Below are 20,489 nucleotides of genomic sequence, written 5' to 3' on the forward strand. Positions count from 1 at the left end.
GTTGTAGATCAGAGGAGAAGTCCGTGAAGCTTCAACCAGAAAGTCTCTTTGTGTATCTACAAATGTCAAACCCAGGTCAAAAGAAGAAAAGCTGAAGCAGCTTGAAGATTTGTCCCAAAAACTTGGGACAATGAGGCTTAATCTCTTTGTGACCACTCCCAAACCATCACCAATGAAGATACAGAGCTTTCCACAGCTTGTGGATGCGTGGTGGTGAGAGCAAAAAGTAGAGTATCTATGATGAGTACACCTGCTGGTAGACAACAAGGTGACACCGAGAATCTATTCCCCATCCTAGATGTCACCATAGTCACTGACCAAGAAGGCATGAAGCAAGGATACCTATGGGTATATGCACCATATGGAAAGCAACCAGCTGATCAAGTAGTAAACGCAGGTCTCTCTATTTCAAACTGGCACTCCAAGGCTCTTTCTGAAAGGGAAATATAGAACAGGCAAGCTATCATGCAAGCAAATGAAAGACTCAGCCAAATCAAGTCAAGAATGTTTCTCAATCACATCGAAGTGAAGAATTCGCTTGCAAAAAACCTGGCAAGGTTAAATAGGATCCTTAAAGAGAAATATCCTCAGCAAACATACGAGCCATCTTTGCCAACCCACAAATCTTCACTCACTATAGAAATGGTGGCGGTAATATAGCCCTATAGAGAAGATGACATTCGGCAACAAAAGGCCAGCATCAAAGCTGCAGAAGAAAAATGGGAGAATGTTATGGATATGTTCCAAAAGATGAAGCTTTCCAAAAAGATCAACGAACCCCAAAAGATCGACGAGGCCATGATATCAGGTTTGAATCCAAAGCCTGACTTTGAAATAGTTGAAGAATTGTTTGCAAATTCAGATGATGAAAAAGCCCCAGAATGTGTGGAAGGAGACACAAAACCCACAACATTCATGTTGCAAGAAGTCCCTTCTTCCATCAATTTCTCAGAAGTCGATATTGGATGGAGAGAATGCCTCTCATGAAGGCACAAATGGTAGAAAGCTCCCTGAAGAAGACATAAATAATATCACAAGAAGAGCTCCCTACATCCGGAATAACCAACCTATTTTTCCGAGTTGCATGGGTAATAGAAGATGAATATGGGAGAAGGAAGATCCTTCACATTCAGCTGGGGAAGATAAAGTCGACGACTCTGAAAGGGTCTTTGATTACAACAGATGGCTTGCAAAAGTTGAGCTCATCAGAAGCAACAATGGAAAGGTCAATATGGAAGTAGTTCCCTTTGAGAAAGGAGAGCCATCAGCGAAGCTACTAAACAAAGGAGAACTGTAATCAATAAACGTAGATGGCCTTACAAAGCAACAAGCGCCAGAGCAGTCCTTGACAGAATGACTGTATACTTCTTTAGAAAAATCTCCATCGATCAGAAAGATCCAAATCAGGTGATGCTCACCCTACTCACCTTCTTTGAAGGAAATTTGAGAACATGGTGGTATCGGCTTTCTATAGAAACACAAACCATAGGGATAGGCAAAGGGATAGCCTCTCTTGAAAAGCTTCTACTCATGCAATTTTTTGGAGAAGCAGTAGATGAGAAGGAACATTATAAAAATCAGTTCTGGAGAATGAAATGTTGTGATCTAACAAGAATCAACGAATATTGGGATAATATTCAACACTTGATCTACCAAGGGCAGCTATGGAATGATCCCTCAGCCAAGCACTTCTACATAAGCTCTTATCCAAAGGAGTTATCAGATAAGGTTGTAAAATATCTTCAAACCACAGAAGATGAAGCAAGTAATAGAGGTCTTGAGCAGCTTTAGAACATGACATTTGGAGAAGTGCATAGGCATATCCTCCTCACTCTCCAACAAATGTGCAGAGATAAAAGGGCATCAAAAATGATGAAGAGTTATAATGAAAGATCAAACCTTCCAGTAAAGCTTCATGATACTTGGAATGAATCCAGAAACTATGGATTTAAGCTTGGAATAAAAAATTACTCTTGTAAAGAAGTCAAATAAGGCAAAACACAAAGCCTCCAAAGGACACAAAAGGTTTTCAAAAGAAAACCATTCACAAAAGTCTTCAGAAAGAAAGCAATATAAATACTGGTGATGCATGCTTTCTCTATGGCAAGAAAGGCCACTATGCCAAAGATTTCCCTAAGGCAAGTAAAAGGAAGATAAAGGCTCTCCTTGTAGAAAATGCAGAGTATAAATTGATTCAAACAGATTCAGAACTTGCTAGAGATATCACCATGGACGTCCTCAAGGACTTCTCAGGCTCAAAAGAAGAACCAAGTCCTCCACCGTCGTCTACAGAAGAAGAAGTCTGTCAGAATCAATGCTTTCAAAACTAAACCTCAGTTTCTCAGTTCTAAAAAGCAAAAATGGAATTAAATCGAGCATCAACAGGGAAGCAGTGTAGGATTTCTTACTCAAAGAAATCTTCCCCTTGTGTAGGGTTTGCAATCACCTCCAGGGACCTTGTAGCATGCCTCCACTTCTTTCATCTTTATAAAATGTCGTTCTCCATTTCTCTTCAAACTCTTGTGCATGAAAACTATCTACTAAGGGGTCAATATCTCGGGTGGCTCTGCAAGATACTCATCCCATTATTCATGAATTACAATATTAGTGGATGATATGCAAATGTTTGTCATATATTGCAAGTGTCAAAAGATTGAAGGTCTACTTGAAATACTATTTGGGAAAGTTTTGAAAGCTCGCAGTTATACCAGGATGGGCAGACTTTTTTTTCAGTGTCGAGGCATGCTTATCCATCCATGCCTTGTTCATCTCTCTAGTGTGCTTCATAATTGTTTCTTTGCCAGCCCAAGCGCCCTAATGAGGCACACTTTTTTCACAAAGGAAAGAAGAAACATAGCCCACTTCATTCATCCTATGGCAAACAAAATTCAAGGTTATAAAAGATTGAAACATAGTATGCCGAATATTCCTAATTTAAAGAGTCCTAAAATATATATTCTCTTACCTGTTTAAGTGAGTGATCATTGTGAGAACTTCCCCCTCGCTATCCTCATTGAATTCAATAAGGATAGTGTCAACATAAGGATATCTTGATGCGGCATTCTTGAATGCTACAATTGGATAGTACAAATCTAATTAGTCCAAAAACTATTTTATAAAACAAAAGACCTAATTCAAAAAAGTAGGCAAATTAAGTAGACTCACATTTGTTAATCCCCTCCATCCATGCCACAACTTGATGATTGTCGTCCCATGCATACGACATCTTATTGCTCATAAATTTCTACTCTATGCCTTTGATCATATTCTCGAACTCCTCGTTTTTCAATTGCCAGATGTCATCCCATGCAATAACATCATTTTGAGTCACTTCTCTAACAGGATTTTGGAATAGGAGATAGATCAAATGAACTTGCATCTATCGGCAACATAGCCATTCATATAAATTCCCTTGCCAACTTCTTGTACCTAAACTGCACTCTTTGTATAGAGGGGTTAGGCACAAGTCTGCACAAAGGAATAGATTTCACCCTCATTTCACCACCTGCAATGCACACACACACACACACACACACACACACACGTTATGTTTGGTAATCCAAAAGATACCGTATGAAAGATTTGATAAAAAGTGCTTATCAATTACCTTCACTCTATTGAGATTGTCTTGTAGGAGTTCTAATCGCAAGCGAGTTGCAGGAGTCACCATGAAACCTTCTTCATTCTCGCCTTCTTTTTCAATTCCCTCATCCACCTCTCCTACTTCCTTATTTTCTTTAATGGTCTTTAAAGAAGCACATTTCTTCAAAGACTTAGCAATCCGACTTGGATTCCTTCGAGGAGGACTCCAATCATCATCTTCCTCTTGAAATTTCTTCCTCTTCTTGGTACTTGTCACTTCTTGGCTTGCTTGCCTAGCAGGAGTGCTCTTTACACATTTTGCACGCTTTGGATGTGGGCTTTCCTTTGATGTGTTTGTAACAATCTAAACACATCGACATATGTGAGATAGATTTCTCTCAAAAAAATCACTAAAAAAGAGCATAATTGGAAAGGTGAAAAGAGATAAAATAAGACTTACACAATCTCTGGCTGGCCACACAATGATGTATCCTTTGGTATGTAGCCCATGTAATAACCTTTTTTTGAAATAAAGTAGTCTCAACTATAGATCGCCTTGTCTTTTCTATTAATTGCCTTTACAAATTTTGGGTTTATTGTTCTTTTGATTAATTATGTCAAATGCTCAATTTATTATATGTTTTTAATAGAAGCGTCATGTTCGTATCTCTCTCACTCCCTCTCACTCCCTCTTCCTCTCAAATAATTAGGCCATGATCTCAATCATAATTGAAATTTTATTGACCTTAATAAATTTACATTCTTCATTGCTTCTTACGCAAGGCATAATAGATATCTAGTATGTATAAATCTTGAAATTATTCACCTTGTTAATTGTACTCACATGCAATGATATGTCGTCACATGAAAAGGCTTGAAATGATATGAAATCACGTGCAAAGGGCATGGAGTACCATGCAATGACATGCACATATAATAACAGCAAGATGCAATAACATCCACATGTAATAACATATGGATGAAGAGATTATATATAGGGAGGGTGGGACAAGGAGAGAGAGGGAGGGAGGGTGGGAGAGTGAAAGGGAGGGAGAGAGAGGGAGGGGGGGAGAGTGAAAGGGAGGGAGAGGAGAGGAGGGAGTGAGAGAGGGAGAGGAGAGAGAGGGTGGGAGAGGGAAGGTGAGAGAAGGAGAGAGAGGGAGAGGAGAGGGAGAGAGGGTGAGAGAAGGAGAGAGAGGGAGGGTGGGAGAGTGAAAGGGAGGGAAGAGAGAGGGGGACGGAAGAGGGTGGGAGAAGGAGAGAGAGAGTAGTGTGGGCTGGGTGGTGGTGGGACAAGAAAAGGTATAGAGTGAAGAGGGTGGAGAGGAGAGAGAGGGAGGGTGGGAGATCAAAATGGGAGAAGGAGAGAGAGAGTAGTGTGGGCTGGGTGGTGGTGGGACAAGAAAAGGTATAGAGTGAAGAGGGTGGAGAGGAGAGAGAGGGAGGGTGGGAGATCGAAATGGGAGGGAGAGAGAGGAGAAAGAGGGTGGGAGGGAGAGGGAGAGGGAGAGGGAGGGAGAGAGAGGGAGGGTGGGACAAGGACAGAGGGAGAGGAGAGAGGGTGGAGAGGCGAGAGAGGGAGGGTGGGAGAAGGAGGGAGAGGAGAGAGGGTGGAGAGGCGAGAGAGGGAGAGGGTGGGAGAGATAGAGAGAGTGACATGGGGAGGATATAGAGAGTTAGCAAAGAGAGACAAGGATAGAGATAGTGAGAGAGGGAGAGTGAAAGGGAGGGAATAGAGAGAGGGTGAGGGAAGAGGGTGGGAGAAGGAGAGAGAGGGAGGGTGGGACACAAGGATAGAGGGAGAGGGAGAGGAAAGAGGGTGAAGAGGAGAGAGAGGGTGGGTGGGAGAGATAGAGAGAGTGGCATGGGGAGGATATAGAGAATTAGCAAAGAGAGACAAGGATAGAGAGAGTGAGAAATGGAGTGTGAAAGGGAGGGAAGAGAGGGAGGGAGAGGGAAGAGGGTGGGAGAAGGAGAGAGAGAGGGTGCTGTGGGGGGCTGGGCTGCTGGGCTGGGCGGTGGTGGGTGGAGATGGTGGTGGCAATAGTTAGAGAGAGAGGAAAACCAAGAAAAGCTCCCTCTACCAAGCTCCCTCAAAAATCACACTCATGAACTAAAAGCTAAGGATTCAAAAAAGAAAAGAAGGGATCTCAAAGTGAAGAAGCAAGCAGGAAATGAAGAAAAACAAATAGGTTGCATGGAAGAGGAACAGGAAAGGGTCTCTTAGAAGAGGAAAAGACACTGTTCGCTTTCCATAAGGAAAAGGAGAGGAGCCACAAAAAAAGGGCTCACGAAGATGGGTTAATGGAGCTAAATTTAGGCAATGAAAAGGTGCCACATACGGTCAAGGGTTAGTGCAAAACTAGTTGCATACCTGAAGATAGAACTTCAAGAATTGTTGAAGGAATACAAGGATGCCTTTACATGGACATATGCAAGTGTCAGGAAGCATTCTAGAATTTGAAAAGAATTCTCACTGTGAAGCTCCAATCGTCCAAATGCTAGATTTTGCTTTGATCTTCTATGTGTTTGTTGATGCCTCTAATGTGGCCATTGGTAGTGCTTTCATGTGGGAAAGTGTGAAGGGATGGTATCGCCCAGTCTATCAAGCAAGCAGAAGGACCTAAGAAGAATTACTGCACCATAGAGAAGGAAGCACTTAGCATGATCTATTCTATTAAATTCAGGCATTACTTATTTGGGAGTACTTTTAAATTTCATGTGGATAATAGGGCTCTGTTGTATTTGGTAAACAAGCCGGAAATAACTTGAAAACTTGCTAGGTGGATGCTATTGTTGCAGAAGTTCAACTTCACAATCCACCATACCCCAAGCTACCAAGATACAGTAGCTGATTTCTTGTCAAGAATTGAGTCGAGAGAAGCACCAACAAGAGTGGAAGACGATTTCCTAGATGCACAATTGCTCATGATGGACCATGATAAGCCCAATTGGTATGATGAAATGTTAATGTTTCTTATAGAGCTCAATTTTTTAGAATACATGACACAAGATCAGAAGAAGAAGAAGTTGCCTTTTAAAAGAAAAACCTTTATGGTTATAGCTGGACAACTTTACAAAATGGGTGTATATCAAGTGTTGAGAAGGTATGTCCTAGATCATGAACAACATGTTGTTTTAGTAGAAGCCCACCAAGGGGTATCTAGAGGACACTTTTTCGGAGAAGTCACTAGTAGGAAAGTCTTCCAGGCAAGACTCTCATGGCCAACAGTGATAAAGGATTCCCATACTTTTGCAAAGTAGTGTGATTTATATCAAACATTAGGTCAATCGGATGCAATATACAAAATGACCCATAACCCTATTCTACCTTTGGAACCTTTCCAAAAGTGGGGAATGGACTTTGTAGGACCTTTTAAGCTGCTAGCCAGAAGAACCAAAAACAGGTTCATACTAGTAGCTACAGATTACTACACAAAATAGGTTGAAGCCAAAGCAATGAAGGAGTGTAAAGCATCAATTGTAGCAAAGTTTTTATATGAGATGATCATGACAAGGTTTGGATGCTCAATAGAACTAGTGAGTGACCAAGGTCCACAATTCATAAGTAAAGTATTCACAAGTCTAATAGAACATCACATGATCATTCACAAAAAGTCTACAGTATATTATCCATAGGCCAATGGACAAGTAGAGTCCACTGCTTGGATACTGAAGGGAATCTTGACTAAGACTGTGAATGAAAACCGGAACGATTGGGACCAAAAACTCCACTCTGCACTTTGGGCTTTCAGGACAGCATACAAGAACACCATTGGAATGAAACCCTTCAACATGGTGTATGGATTGGTAGCATTTGTGCCAATGGAATTCTTGATCCCAAGCCTAAGAATGGCAGTAATAGAAAGGCTAAGTCCAGAAGAGTCTAAGCAACACATGATGGAATAATTACTTAAGTTGGATAAGAAATTACAGGCCAACTAGACAGCTAAAGTAGTCCAAAGGAGGACAAAGCTGCAGGTATAGGCTAAAACATCAGATTCTGAATATTTGTAGAAGGTGATATGGTCTTGCTATTTGATTATAGAATGGGTCCTCAACCAGGAAAGCTGAAAATGAGGTGGACAAGACCATACATAATTCAACAAAAGATAGGCACTAGAACCTTTGTGTTGATAGGACAGTTTTACCAAACCCTGTTAACCGATACCACATACAGCCATACACCACTGACCTGCATCATGACCGGATAGGAAAAGGTGGAAATATGTCATTTGGAATGCAAGGAGGCAATGATAGGCTGATTGAGACAACCGAGATAGAAAATGATCAAAAAGGGGAATATGGTGATGTGGCAGTGTGCATGGCGACTGTACAGCGTTGCCCTAGAGAATTTAAAATTCAACAAAGGGTCACTTCCTTCACAATGTGAAGTGAAATGATAGACTGATTGAGATAGCCGAAAAGGGGGGAATATGGTGATGTGGCAGTGTGCATGATGACTGTACAATGCTACGCTAGAGAATTTAAAATTCTTGATGATGATGAATTTGTTGGTGATGGCCCTTTTGATGAGATGCATGTTAATGATGCTTATGCTAAGGAAGCCCACAATATTTTGCACATTTTAATGGCCCCTCTCTAGTGTGGAGATTTTTACACCATACAATTAAAAATGGGTTATTTGATTTAGGTTTTCTAAACCTTATCTCCAAAAACAATGAAGGTTGCCTCTGCAAATCGTGCTGCGCTCTCTGCTGCTAAAGAAGACACCTACCTTGCTGAGGATCTTCGTGTCTTCTTCTCTCCTCCGCACCCTGTGTTCAGCTGTTGCACTTTCCACTTATTTGCATATGATGACGTTTGTTGTGACCTAAAGTGGCATTGTAGCAATTATTTGTACCAACTCTTCTGTTTGAGCTCGTTGCTGCGAGATGGTAGGCTCTTTTGCTGCTTTTTTTTTCAGCTGAGCACTGGTTAGAGACTCTACTCAAGAGCCACAACCTTAAGCTGTTACCTGAGAAGATGGAGTTGCAAAATGACAACTGTGATGCTACTGCTTTGTGGATTCTCTTGAACTTGATGCTATTCCATTGTGCTTTGATGTTTTCACTTCACTAATTGAGTTGCTCCGGAGACTAAACAGAATAGCTTCTTATCTCTTAATAAACTCCAAGGCAATCACTCTCTCAAGACTTTGCTAATCATGTGCTATGAACTAGTCCTTAAGAAAGCCCTAATCATCTCCTAACAAGGCTCTGATACCATGTTGAAACTATGGATCGAGTTCTCCTAACTACACATCCTATGAACAAGACATTTACCTAATCATCTCCTTACGAGGCTCTGATACCATGTTGAAACTATGGATCGAGCTCTCCTAACTACATATCCTAATAACAAGACATTTACCTAATCATAAACTAATCTTACACTAATCACAATGCTAAACTAAGGTGGATAGAAATGAAAAAAACTCATCATGAGTGTGTGCAAATTAAGATTTAGACTCCAGTTCAAATATGTTACAAGATAGAAACTTGTACTCATAAAAAGACTTGAGATGTTGTGCTTATATTCCATTGACTGAAATGTCCTCCTTTTATATGAGGAGGTACAACTTAGCTTTTGTCTTGCATGTGGGATAGTTCTCACTTGGTGATGTGGCTTCTTACACTCACTCCATATTTTCCTTGTGCTCTTTAGCACCACATTTCTCAACATTTTATAACTCCTGAGTGATTAAGAACTAAGAAAAAACCATCAAGGATACTTTTGTAGATAAAGTTTCAGTCTATAACTTCTTAGTTCATATCAAAATCTAAATTTGATTCTACAAAAAGATATCAAGTTTGCAAAAGTACCTATCAGGAAGATTTAAGACTTCTAATAGATAGTGAAATTCACTTCTAGAACTATTCTTGCGGTGGAGAGTGACTCTAGAGCCATGACTTTGGAGAAATCTTGCACAAAATCATTTCTACACAAAAGCAAGGCCAAAGGGATGGTGAGAATGGCTCTAGGGCCATGTCTTTGGACAATATTTGCTCAAAAGTAAGGCTAAAGGGATGGGGAGAATGTCTCAAGGGCCATTCATGGGATGGAGAATGGCTCCAAGGCCATGCCTTTGCATACTTTTGTTTAAAAAAAAGCATAAAAGGGATGGGCAGAATGGCTCCAAGCCCATTATTAGGGTGGAGAATGGCTTTAGAGCCTTATAAGCGACCTTCACACTAGCCAAAATCCTAATTTCTACACAAAGTGCTGAAAACAACCAAGTGCCCATCTTGGATCTTAATAACTCCTAAAAAAAATCAGAACCGATAAAAAACCATCACGAAAACTTTTGTAGACAAAGTTCAATCTAAAACTTCTCAGTTCATATCAAAATCTAATTTTGATTCTATAGAAAGTTATCAAGTTTTCAAAAGAACCTCTTGGGAAGATTTGACACTTCTAAAAGAAAGTGAAATTCACTTCTAGGGCCATTCTTGGGGTGGAAAGTAGCTCTAGGGCCATGCCTTTGGACAAATCTTGCACAAGACCCAAGGCATTGGGATGGGGCGAATGGCTCTAGGGCCATTCTCTAAGGGTGAAGAATGGCTCTAGGGCCATGCCTATGGACGATTTCTACACACAAGAAAGGACAAAGAGGTGGGGAGAATGACTCTAGGGCCATTCTTGGGGAGGAGAATGGCTCAAGGGCCATTCCTTCAGAGAATATTTGCAAAGAAGCAAGGCTGAAGCGATGGGGAGAATTGTTCTAGGGCTATTCTTGGGATGGAGAATGGATCTAGGGCCATGCCTTTGGACAATTTCTCCATAAAAGCAAGGGTAAAGGGATGGGGAGAATGGCTCGAGGGCCATTCTTGGGGTGGAAAATGGCTTTAAGGCCATGCCTTTAGACAAATTTTGCATAAAAGCAAGGCCATTGGGGAGAATGGCTCTAGGGCCATTCTTGGGGTGGAAAATGGCTTTAAGGCCATGCCTTTAGACAAATTTTGCATAAAAGCAAGGCCATTGGGGTGGGGAGAATGGCTCTAGGGCCATGCCTTTGGACAAAGCTTGCATAAAAGCAAGGCCAAAGGGATGTGGAGAATGGTTCTAGGGCTATTCTTTAGGAGTGAAGGATGGCTTCAAGGCCATGCCTTTTGACAATTTCTACACAAAATCAAGGCCAAAGGGATGGGGAGAACGGCTCTAGGGCCATTCTTGGGAAAGAGAATGGCTCAAGGGTCGTGCCTTTCGATAAAAATTGCACAAAAGCAAGGCTATTAAGCTGCGCACAATGGCTCTAGGACCATTTTCTAAGGGAGGAAAATGGCTCAAGGGCTAGCCTTTGTCATCATATTCTCACATGATCAATTCTGAATATTCTTAAACTCATGCTTTATAACACATCTATGCTAGCTCATCTATATATGAATTACTACGTAGAGAAACCCTATGAGATAGTCTTAACCATCCTAAAAACTCGAAGGCAAAGCTTGAAAACTAGTCAAAATTCCAAAATATATGGAACTGATGAAAAGTTAGAAAATCAAAGTTGAATTACTTTCTATCTACAAAGCATATCCTATTCATAAGCCTCTAAAAATGTCTTGTAAGTGGTCTTCACAGTAGCCAAAATCTCGTTTTTTTGCACAAAAGTGGTGAAAATAGCCAAGTGCCCAGCTTGGAGCTTCAATAACTTCCAAATGATTAAGAGCTCAGAAAAAACCATCAAGGACACATTGTAGACAAATTTTCAGTCTAAAAGTTCTTAGTTCACATCAAAATCTTATTTTTATCCTACAAAAAGTTATCAAGTTTGCAATAGTACCTCTCAAGAAGATTCAACACTTCTAAAAGATAGTCAAGCTCCCTTCTAGGGCCTTTCTTGGGGCGGAGAGTGGCTCTAGGGCCATGCCTTTGGACAAATCTTGCACAAAATCAAGGCCATTGGAATGGGGAGAATGGATATAGGGTCATTCTCTAGGGGTGGAGGATGGCTCTATGGCCATGCCTATGGACAATTTCTACACACAAGCAAGGCCAAAGAAATGGGGAGAATAGCTTTAGGGTCATTCGGGTCATTCTTAGGGAGGAGGAATGATTTAGGTTCATTCCTTTGGACAATATTTGCACAAAAGCAAGGCTAAAGGGATGGGGATAATGGATCTAGGGTCGTTATTTGGATGCAAAATGGCTCTAGGGCCATGTCTTTGGACAATTTTTACATAAAAGCTATGCCATTGGGGTGGGGACAATGGATTTAGGCCCATTCTTTGGGATGAGAATAGCTCCAAGGCCATGACTTCGGACAAATCTTGCTCAAAAGAAAGGCCAAAGGGATGGGGAAAATGTCTCTAGGGGTGGAGGGTAGCTCCAGGGCCATGCCTTTGGATAATTTGTGCATAAAAGCAAGGCCAAAGGGATGGAGACAATGGCTTTAGGGCCATTCTTGGGGTGAAGAATGGCTCCATTTCCATTCCTTTGGACAAATATTGCACAAATTCAAGGCCATTGGGATAGGGAGAATGATTCTAGAGCCATTCTCAAGGTGAGTAGGATGGCTCCAAGGCTATGCCTTTAGACAAATCATGCACAAATATCCTCATATTCTCACATCATAACAGATCTAATATTTGAGCTCTGCATAATTTCTTAGTCCCTAACCTTATTCTCTATTACAAATCTATGCTAGATCATCTATACATGAATGACTATGTAGAGAAACCCTATGAGATAGTCTTATAACTAGCCTAAAAACTCAAAGGCAAACCTTGAAAACTATTTAGTTTGGAAGAGCCATATCTTACAAACTATCCAGAATTGATGAAAGGTCAAAACATCAAAGTTGAAGTCCTTGCTACAATTTACAAAACATATCCTATTGATAAGCCTCATAAGTGGCCTTCAAAGGGAGCAATGGCGATGTGGATGCACCCGCGGATGAGGCCGATGAGATAGGGGTAGCACCAAATATGCCCGAGTTAGCACTAAGTACGCTTAGCTCCGTAGTGGTAGATGGAGAGGAGTTTCTCTTCTTACAAGACTTAGAAAAATATTTAAAGTAAAGCAAGATGAGTGCTTGTCTCTCCTTGGCATCGAGCTAGATTGTCCACTTGATGATAGGGACACCAGATATGCCCGAGTTAGCACTAAGTATGCTTAGCTCCATATTGGTAGATAGAGAGGAGTTTCTCTTCTTGCAGGACTTAGAAAAAATGTTTAAAGTAAAGGGAGATGAGTGCTTATCTCTCTTTGCCATCGGGTTAGATTGTCCACTTAATAATAGATCCTCTCAATACATGACGGAGCAACTTGTACCAATTGATGGTAAAATGGTATTAGAGAGTGTCCAATTTGTTCAAGGGCAAATACAAGAAGTTGAGCAAGGTCAGGTACCCGAGGAGGAATTCAAAGAAGTACAAGCTAGTTTGCCCCAAGTCATCTTGGTGCATTCCCCTCCTCAACAAGTGGAGGAGCACGTCATCAATTATTATTGAGCAGCTAGATGTGATAGCATCTGATGAACTACACTCGGTAAGTTAATAATCCCTAGTTTTTTACTCATATTCATGGCATCATTGATCACTAAAATGTGATTTGTATACAGCATGTCATCATGGAGTTGGATGCATGGGCACATCGTAAGGGTGGCACAAGGGATCCCTTTGGAACTAATTCAATATTGGCCCATTACATGGGCCGTATTCCAACTAAAGACATTGTGGTCACTTGGTGGGGCCTTCTGAGGCCTGGGGGAGGGCTTGGAAGACCTACACACGGTTTTAAGAAATATTTTGGATTGTTTAATTTTTTTGGAATTGATTTCAAAAATAATTACAAAAATTCAGTTAATTAGTACAAGCTCAACTATAAAATTGAACTCACTCCATTCAACCTGCAAATTCATAATCAATTACACAGTTAAAAAATTAACTTCATGTAAAATTCAACTTCAAAAATCAAAATTGTCCCCCAGTGTAGATACTTCAAAAAAATGTATTTTTATTACCAAAAAAGGGGGGATTAAGCATTACAATTTACATCCCAATTTTTTCAGCCTTTTGACTGCTTCTTTTGAATTTGCCAAAAAATGCACTTATGTGTTTTATAACTTACTGTGAGAAACATGGTGCATTCTAGTTCAATTTTGCACATGGTAAATTAATAAAATATATTTCAAACTTACATATTTCAAAATGTGTCCCAAAACAAAAAATCCATGACTATACAAGCTTAAAATGAGACAAGACAAAAAAAACTTGAGATTTCTATTAATAAAGATAAATTCTTACATAGCAACACTGTTGATTACAAGTCTTGACAACATAAAAGTCTAGCTAATTTAAGATCCTTCGTCATTATAGTAACCCTCTTGGCATGGATAGCAAAAGGTTTGCATCCCCAAAAAAGGTCACAAAAAAGCTTCTACAGCTTCTTATAAAGCTCCCAAGGCAAGGCTTTGCACACGATAGTCTTGAAAGTAACTATATAGAATTTCTTTTACAAGACAAGTGAAAGGTACCTTGGGAATAAGGAGATCCACAGATTTTTGAAATCTGCATATCTCTTGGGGTGCCTTGACTCCATATTTCCTCCTCTTCCTTGGTGCACGTGGAGGCACATTCGGGTTCTAAGGCCTTGGAGAACGAGGAGACTTCTTCCAATCAGGTCCCTTGTTGGGGCAGCCCACTGATGAGGTTCTGGTGGAGGTTCTACTACCTGCTACTATGGTAGTGCTTGTAAATATAAAATACCAGGCACGCTCCCCTCACTTGTAGAGCCTCCTTGTCCTTCGCTTGCTTATTGGACTTCCTCTCATGTTGGAAGGGAACCCATATTGGTAAAGGAGGGTCTTCCCAGCATGTTGCCCTCATGGAGGTGGAATATTTTTTCCTTCCCATGGTGGAGGACCTTGCTCTTGCTCTCTGTGTCAGTTAGCGATTCCGTGCTATCGGGATCGCGAGGATGCTTTCTAATACCAACAGCGTTGGGGCAGGACGAGAAGATACTATATACATGCAGTATTCTTAGTTCAATCCATGTGTAAGAAAGTGTGAGGAGAGTGAAAGTGAAATGACAAAAATGGGGCCATAGAGTCTTATTATAGGCACTTGAACATTAGGTCAAATTTTTAAAAATGATAAGTTAGTGTGAAACTAACAAAAAATTAATGTCCTTTACAATTTAATGTTGTTTCACCCAAAATTTACCATTTGTAACCATTGTAGCACACCATGCAGCATGGTGTGTTAGCCCACTAATTTGGTTCCATTTAGCCTTATTGGTCTCCTTCATACGAAGTTAGATTGATTTTGCAATTTAAGATGCCTTTGCTTTCTCCTTCAATAAGCTTCTACTGAATGTGTATCAGAAAAACCAATCAAACATTTCAATGAGGTAATTTGTTTGTGTCACCCCTCCATCATAAAGAGTGTTCTTGAAATAGATTCCCTTTGCCCTATAATGTGACTTCTCCATCCCTTGGGTGCTCCTCCACATGTCGAGGGAACCATAATTTTCCAAGTAATATGATCCATGAGCGTAAACAATATGCTGGAAACAAGAAATTACATGAGTGATTATATATACATGTAGATTGTAACAACTTGATAATAATAAAAATATACCATGTAATGGGTGATTGGTGTTTTCCCCCAACTGTCAATGAGAAAACTTGAGTAAACTCAATGACTTTTGTCTTACATGTGCTTTGTTGTTCAACGTTGGTAGTACCTAACAACCTAATCACGACACCATCTTGTTAAAACAAGCCCAAACCTTTGCACGCTTATTACGAAGACTTGCATCCTTGTCACAACAATCAGTAGCAAACTTGCATAACTCTTTCCACGACTCCCATCTTGCTTTGGATTTTCTCCCCGACATGTTTTGCAAAAAATGCCTAGCCTTTGCTCCACTCATTGATACTTGTTGCACCCCTAGAGAGTTGAGTAGATCCTCCACTTTGGAAATAGCAGCTAGCTTCATAGTGAATGCAAAGTCAATGTGCAATTTTAGAAACTTATCAAATATTCTCATCATGGCATGTAATGTGTAGAAGTGAATTTTTTCACATGGAAATGAAATAATGGGATTCCATGTAGGATCCTTCGCATCCTTATCTACCAGTGCTTCCAAGTTAGATGACATGACTCCATCAATCCATCGCAATTCATCTTTCTTCTTGCACTTTTTCTTTGATTTCTTCATGCATAGAGGGCAAGGAAGTAAAGAGGTAGCACTTGTGTCACAACCAAGCATACATTTGATTGTTTTCAAATCTCCTCCTGAATGCCAATCCACTACAAAAGTACCCACACCTGGAACTTTAAGTTGTTCACCATTTATTTATTGCTTGATGCCCTCAACAATCCAAGGACATCTTTAAAGCATCCAATCTATCATTTCATGGTTCTCCTTTGGCACCTAAAAAGCTCCTAACTACCAGTTGTCTTTTTCAGATTAAATACTAAAAGAAGGCACCTTGTCCTTGTCCTTGTCCTTTGCATGTGGCATTGCCTCATTCATGAGTGTAAGTCCCATTATTTCCAATCTGTGCCCTTTGATAATTTGACACTCATCTAGCTTCAATACAAAAGAGACCACTCTCCCATAGACTCTACAATCATGAAGCAACACATGATTAGATATACGTGTTATTTAATTTTTCACCCTATGAATAAGAAAGTTTAAATGATGCTAACTTTCATGAGAGACTTTATAAAATTGGTTATTGCTTGTTGAATCCTCTTTAAATCCATGAAAATGTTGTTAAAGGCATCATAATCTACATTGATATCACCCTTTGTTTTGTCCTTCAATACTTTTGTTCCCTCTACATGGAAATACTCACCGACAAGTGATCTTACATGTGCATTGTTTGTCTTCTTTGCCAATGCAACTTTGTACAAAGATGAAAGAAAGTGGATTTTGATCCCTCGCTTGTGAAGATCCTCCTTTGTGATGGCATGGATGGACTCATAGCCCGACTTATACCTGCTTCATCACACAAGCACTTTGAATATCATTTGCACTCAAATCCCCTCAATGTCCTTTATGATATCTTTCGTTAAAACATCACAAAATCCTTGTAATTGAGGTCACGAATAATAGCCAACATTTCTTGCTTCCTAATGCAAGCTTTCAAAAGACTCTGGGTATGTGTGTGAATTCCCCGCCGATGCATCAATCAAAAAGTTCATGAAATGAAGAAAAGTGTTAGTTGTAGAACTCTTATTTGAATTATTCAACACTCAATTATTCTTATTCAACTTGTTGCCATGCTTCGCCTTTTCCTAGCACCACCACCTATTGCAAGCCTGTCAATTTTTGATAGCTCTTTTTGGAGATCCCTTGCACCAACTGGGATTTTTTTCAAATGATCTAATTTGACTCTAAGCTTATTTAATTCTTTCTCTTGTTCCTTGATTTGTATCTCTTTTTCTTTATTCTTATTCTCTCATATTCCTCTTCTACATGAATATGAAGATCTATCTTACGTTTTTTCTTGTGTTAGGAATATCTCAGGCATGGTTTAGACTAAGACCAGCAAAATGAAATAAGGAATAGAGTAAGATGAAAGGATGATTAAAGGAAGATGAGGTAGTTATTATTGCTTCTGGGGTAACATATGATTGAGGGACCCTTTTTTGATTAAAAAATGTTAAAATTTATTTTTTTTCAACCCTAATTTTAGGATCCCTTATACCCCGTTTTTCATATTTGGGGAAGAGAGAGGTGTGGGACCACATATATATACATGAGATATGATGGAAAAGATATGGGGCAGCTTGAAGAGGTAGTTATTGACTGAAAGTGACCTTACAGGGCTCTTTTTTTATTTAGTCCATATTTTCCCTAATGTTGAACAAATCTTGCATAACGGAAGGCTAAATGGATGGGGAGAATGGCTTTATGGCCATTATCTACTAGGAGTGAAGGATGGCTTCAAGACCATGCCTTTGGATAATTTCTACACGAAAGCAATTCTCTAGGAGTGAAGGATGGCTTCAAGACCATGCCTTTGGACATGTTTTACACGAAAGCAAGCCTAAATGGATGTGGAGAATGGCTCTACCTTTGGACAAACTTTACACAAAAGTAAGCCCATTAAGGTGGGGAGAATGGCTCTAGGACCATTCTCTAGGGGATGCAAATGGCTCCGAGCCCATGCCTTTGTTCTCATGATCTCACATCATAAGAGATCTAATATTTGAGTTCAAAAACATATCATATTCATAAGCCTCTAAAATGTCTTATAAGCGGCGTTCACAATAGCCAAAATCCTAATTTTTGCACAGAAGTGGTGAAAACAACAAAGTCCCTATCTTGGAGCTTCAATAACTCCTAAACAATTAACAACTGAGAAACAACCATCAAGGACACTTTTTTAGACAAAGTTGCACTGTAAAACTTCTTATTTCATGTCAAAATCTCATCTATCCTACAAAAAGTTTTCAAGTTTGCAAAAGTGCCTCTTAGGAAGATTCGACACTTCTAAAAGATAGTCAAACTCACTTCTAGGGCCATTCTTGGGGTGGAGAGTGGCTCTAGGGCCATGCCTTTGAATAAATCATGCAGGATAAATCATGCATAAACCCAAGGCCATTGGGTGAAAAGATGCAGGGGGGAAGAGAGCTTGAGCTCTTGCAAGCACACACACACACTCACAAAACCCTAATAGAGAACACACAAGGTGAGAGGCTGAAAATCTTCTTCTTCTCTACTCAACACTCAACACACCATATACAAGAATAAGAGTACACATAATATGAAAGGTACTCAACCAATACATACACGGGTTCTCTATAGTGTGAACCCGACTAAATGAGCTGGCGCTATAACTATGCCAGTCTCTAGAATGGCTGTCACACAGCCTGTCATCCCACTGGCCGCATATCACCCAAGATCTCACCAACCATGCCAGTGGTGTAAGTGCGGGGCCTGAAAAGATGCAGGGGGGAAGAGAGCTTGAGCTCTTGCAAGCACACACACACACTCACAAAACCCTAATAGAGAACACACAAGGTGAGAGGCTGAAAATCTTCTTCTTCTCTACTCAACACTCAACACACCATATACAAGAATAAGAGTACACATAATATGAAAGATACTCAACCAATACATACACGGGTTCTCTACAGTGTGAACCCGACTAAATGAGCTGGCGCGATAACTATGCCAGTCTCTAGAATGGCTGTCACATAGCCTGTCATCCCACTGGCCGCATATCACCCAAGATCTCACCAACCATGCCAGTGGTGTAAGTGCGGGGCCTATCCCCTAGGCGGGTCATCAGTGTCCACCGCCTCACTAGAGCTCGATATCTCAACACTCCCCCTCGAGCTCAACTCCATCTCATGTACACCAAGCGAAGCCCTGAATCTGCGGAGCTTCTCTGTACCCAATGCTTTGGTGAAGATGTCAGCTACCTGATCCTCTGTGCTGACATAAACAAGGTCAAGGTCTCCTGCCAAGACCTTCTCTCTGACAAAGTGGTAGTGGACCTCTATGTGCTTCGTACGAGCATGAAAGACTGGGTTCCTGTGGCCAACTGTATACTACTAATGTTGTCACAGAAAATGACAACTTGTCTATCCACTGATAGACCCAAATCTGCAAGTAGCTTTCTCAACCAAGCTACCTCACATGCTGCCATAGCAGCTCCTCTGTACTCGGCCTCCGTACTCGATAGAGCAACCGTAGGCTGCTTCTTGCTGCTCCAAGTCATAGCAGCACTCCCCAAAGAAAACATGAATCCACTGGTAGATCTTCTGTCTGAGATACTACCAGCCCAATCAGCATCTGTGTACCCATGTACACATATCTCTGTCCTCCCAGTCTTATAGAATAGTCCACAATGCAAAGTAGACTTCACATACCTCAGTATGCGTCTCACTGCATCCAAATGCGGTTTCCGTGGAACCTACATAAACTGACTCACCAACCCAATAGCATAGCTCAAATCTGGTCTGGTGATCGTCATGTAGATCAAACTTCCTACTATGCTCCTGTACATAGTAGGATCCTCCAAGATCTCTTCTGAATCTGCACTCAACTTGCCATTCTGATCCAATGGCACAGAAATAGGCTTACAGCCTGTCATACCATACTTGGACAACATGTCCAAGCCATACTGTCTCTGCAGTAATCCAATACCATGTGGTGACCTAATCACCTCAATGCCCAAGAAATATCTGAGCTCCCCCAGATCCTTCATCTCAAACTTCTGTCTAAGCAAGATCTTTACATCAAAGATCTCTGCATCATGGTCCCCCATAATGATCAAGTCATCTACATAGATGACAACAAGCACAACTCCTCTATCACCATGTCTCACATACAACGAGAAATCTGCATTGGCTACATGAAAGCCAATAGTGACAAGATATTCAGAAATCTTGTCAGACCATGCTCTTGGTGCTTGTTTTAAGCCATACAAGGCTTTCTTCAACCTGCAAACATGCTCGGGGTGACCCACATCCTCATAACCAGGTGGCTGCAACATATACACCTCTTCTTGCAAATCCCCATGCAAGAATGCATTCTTTACATCCATCTGATGTAAAGACCATTGCTTTGACGCAGCCACTGCTATCACAACTCTCACCGTTGCCATCTTGGCAACTGGGCTAAAAGTTTCCTCATAATCAATCCCATATGTCTGCGCATATCCTTTGGCTACCAATCTAGCCTTGTACATGTTTATGCTTCCATCACTGTTATGTTTAACTTTGTACACCCACTTGCATCCAATGGCTTTCTTGCCTTCAGGCAATTGCACTAAGTCCCAAGTTTCATTTCCATATAGTGCATCCATCTCCTCATCCATAGCTTTCTCCCAGCACACATTTCCAACAGCCTCATCAATGCATGTGGGCTCAACAACCTGCACAACCTTTGCCATATATGCATAGTGATGTGCCACATAACCATCATAGGTAAATCTCTGC

The sequence above is a fragment of the Cibotium barometz genome, chromosome 3, assembly GCF_041138505.1.
Source record: "Cibotium barometz isolate CiBa-2024 chromosome 3, ASM4113850v1, whole genome shotgun sequence".
Taxonomy (NCBI): Eukaryota; Viridiplantae; Streptophyta; class Polypodiopsida; order Cyatheales; family Cibotiaceae; genus Cibotium; species Cibotium barometz.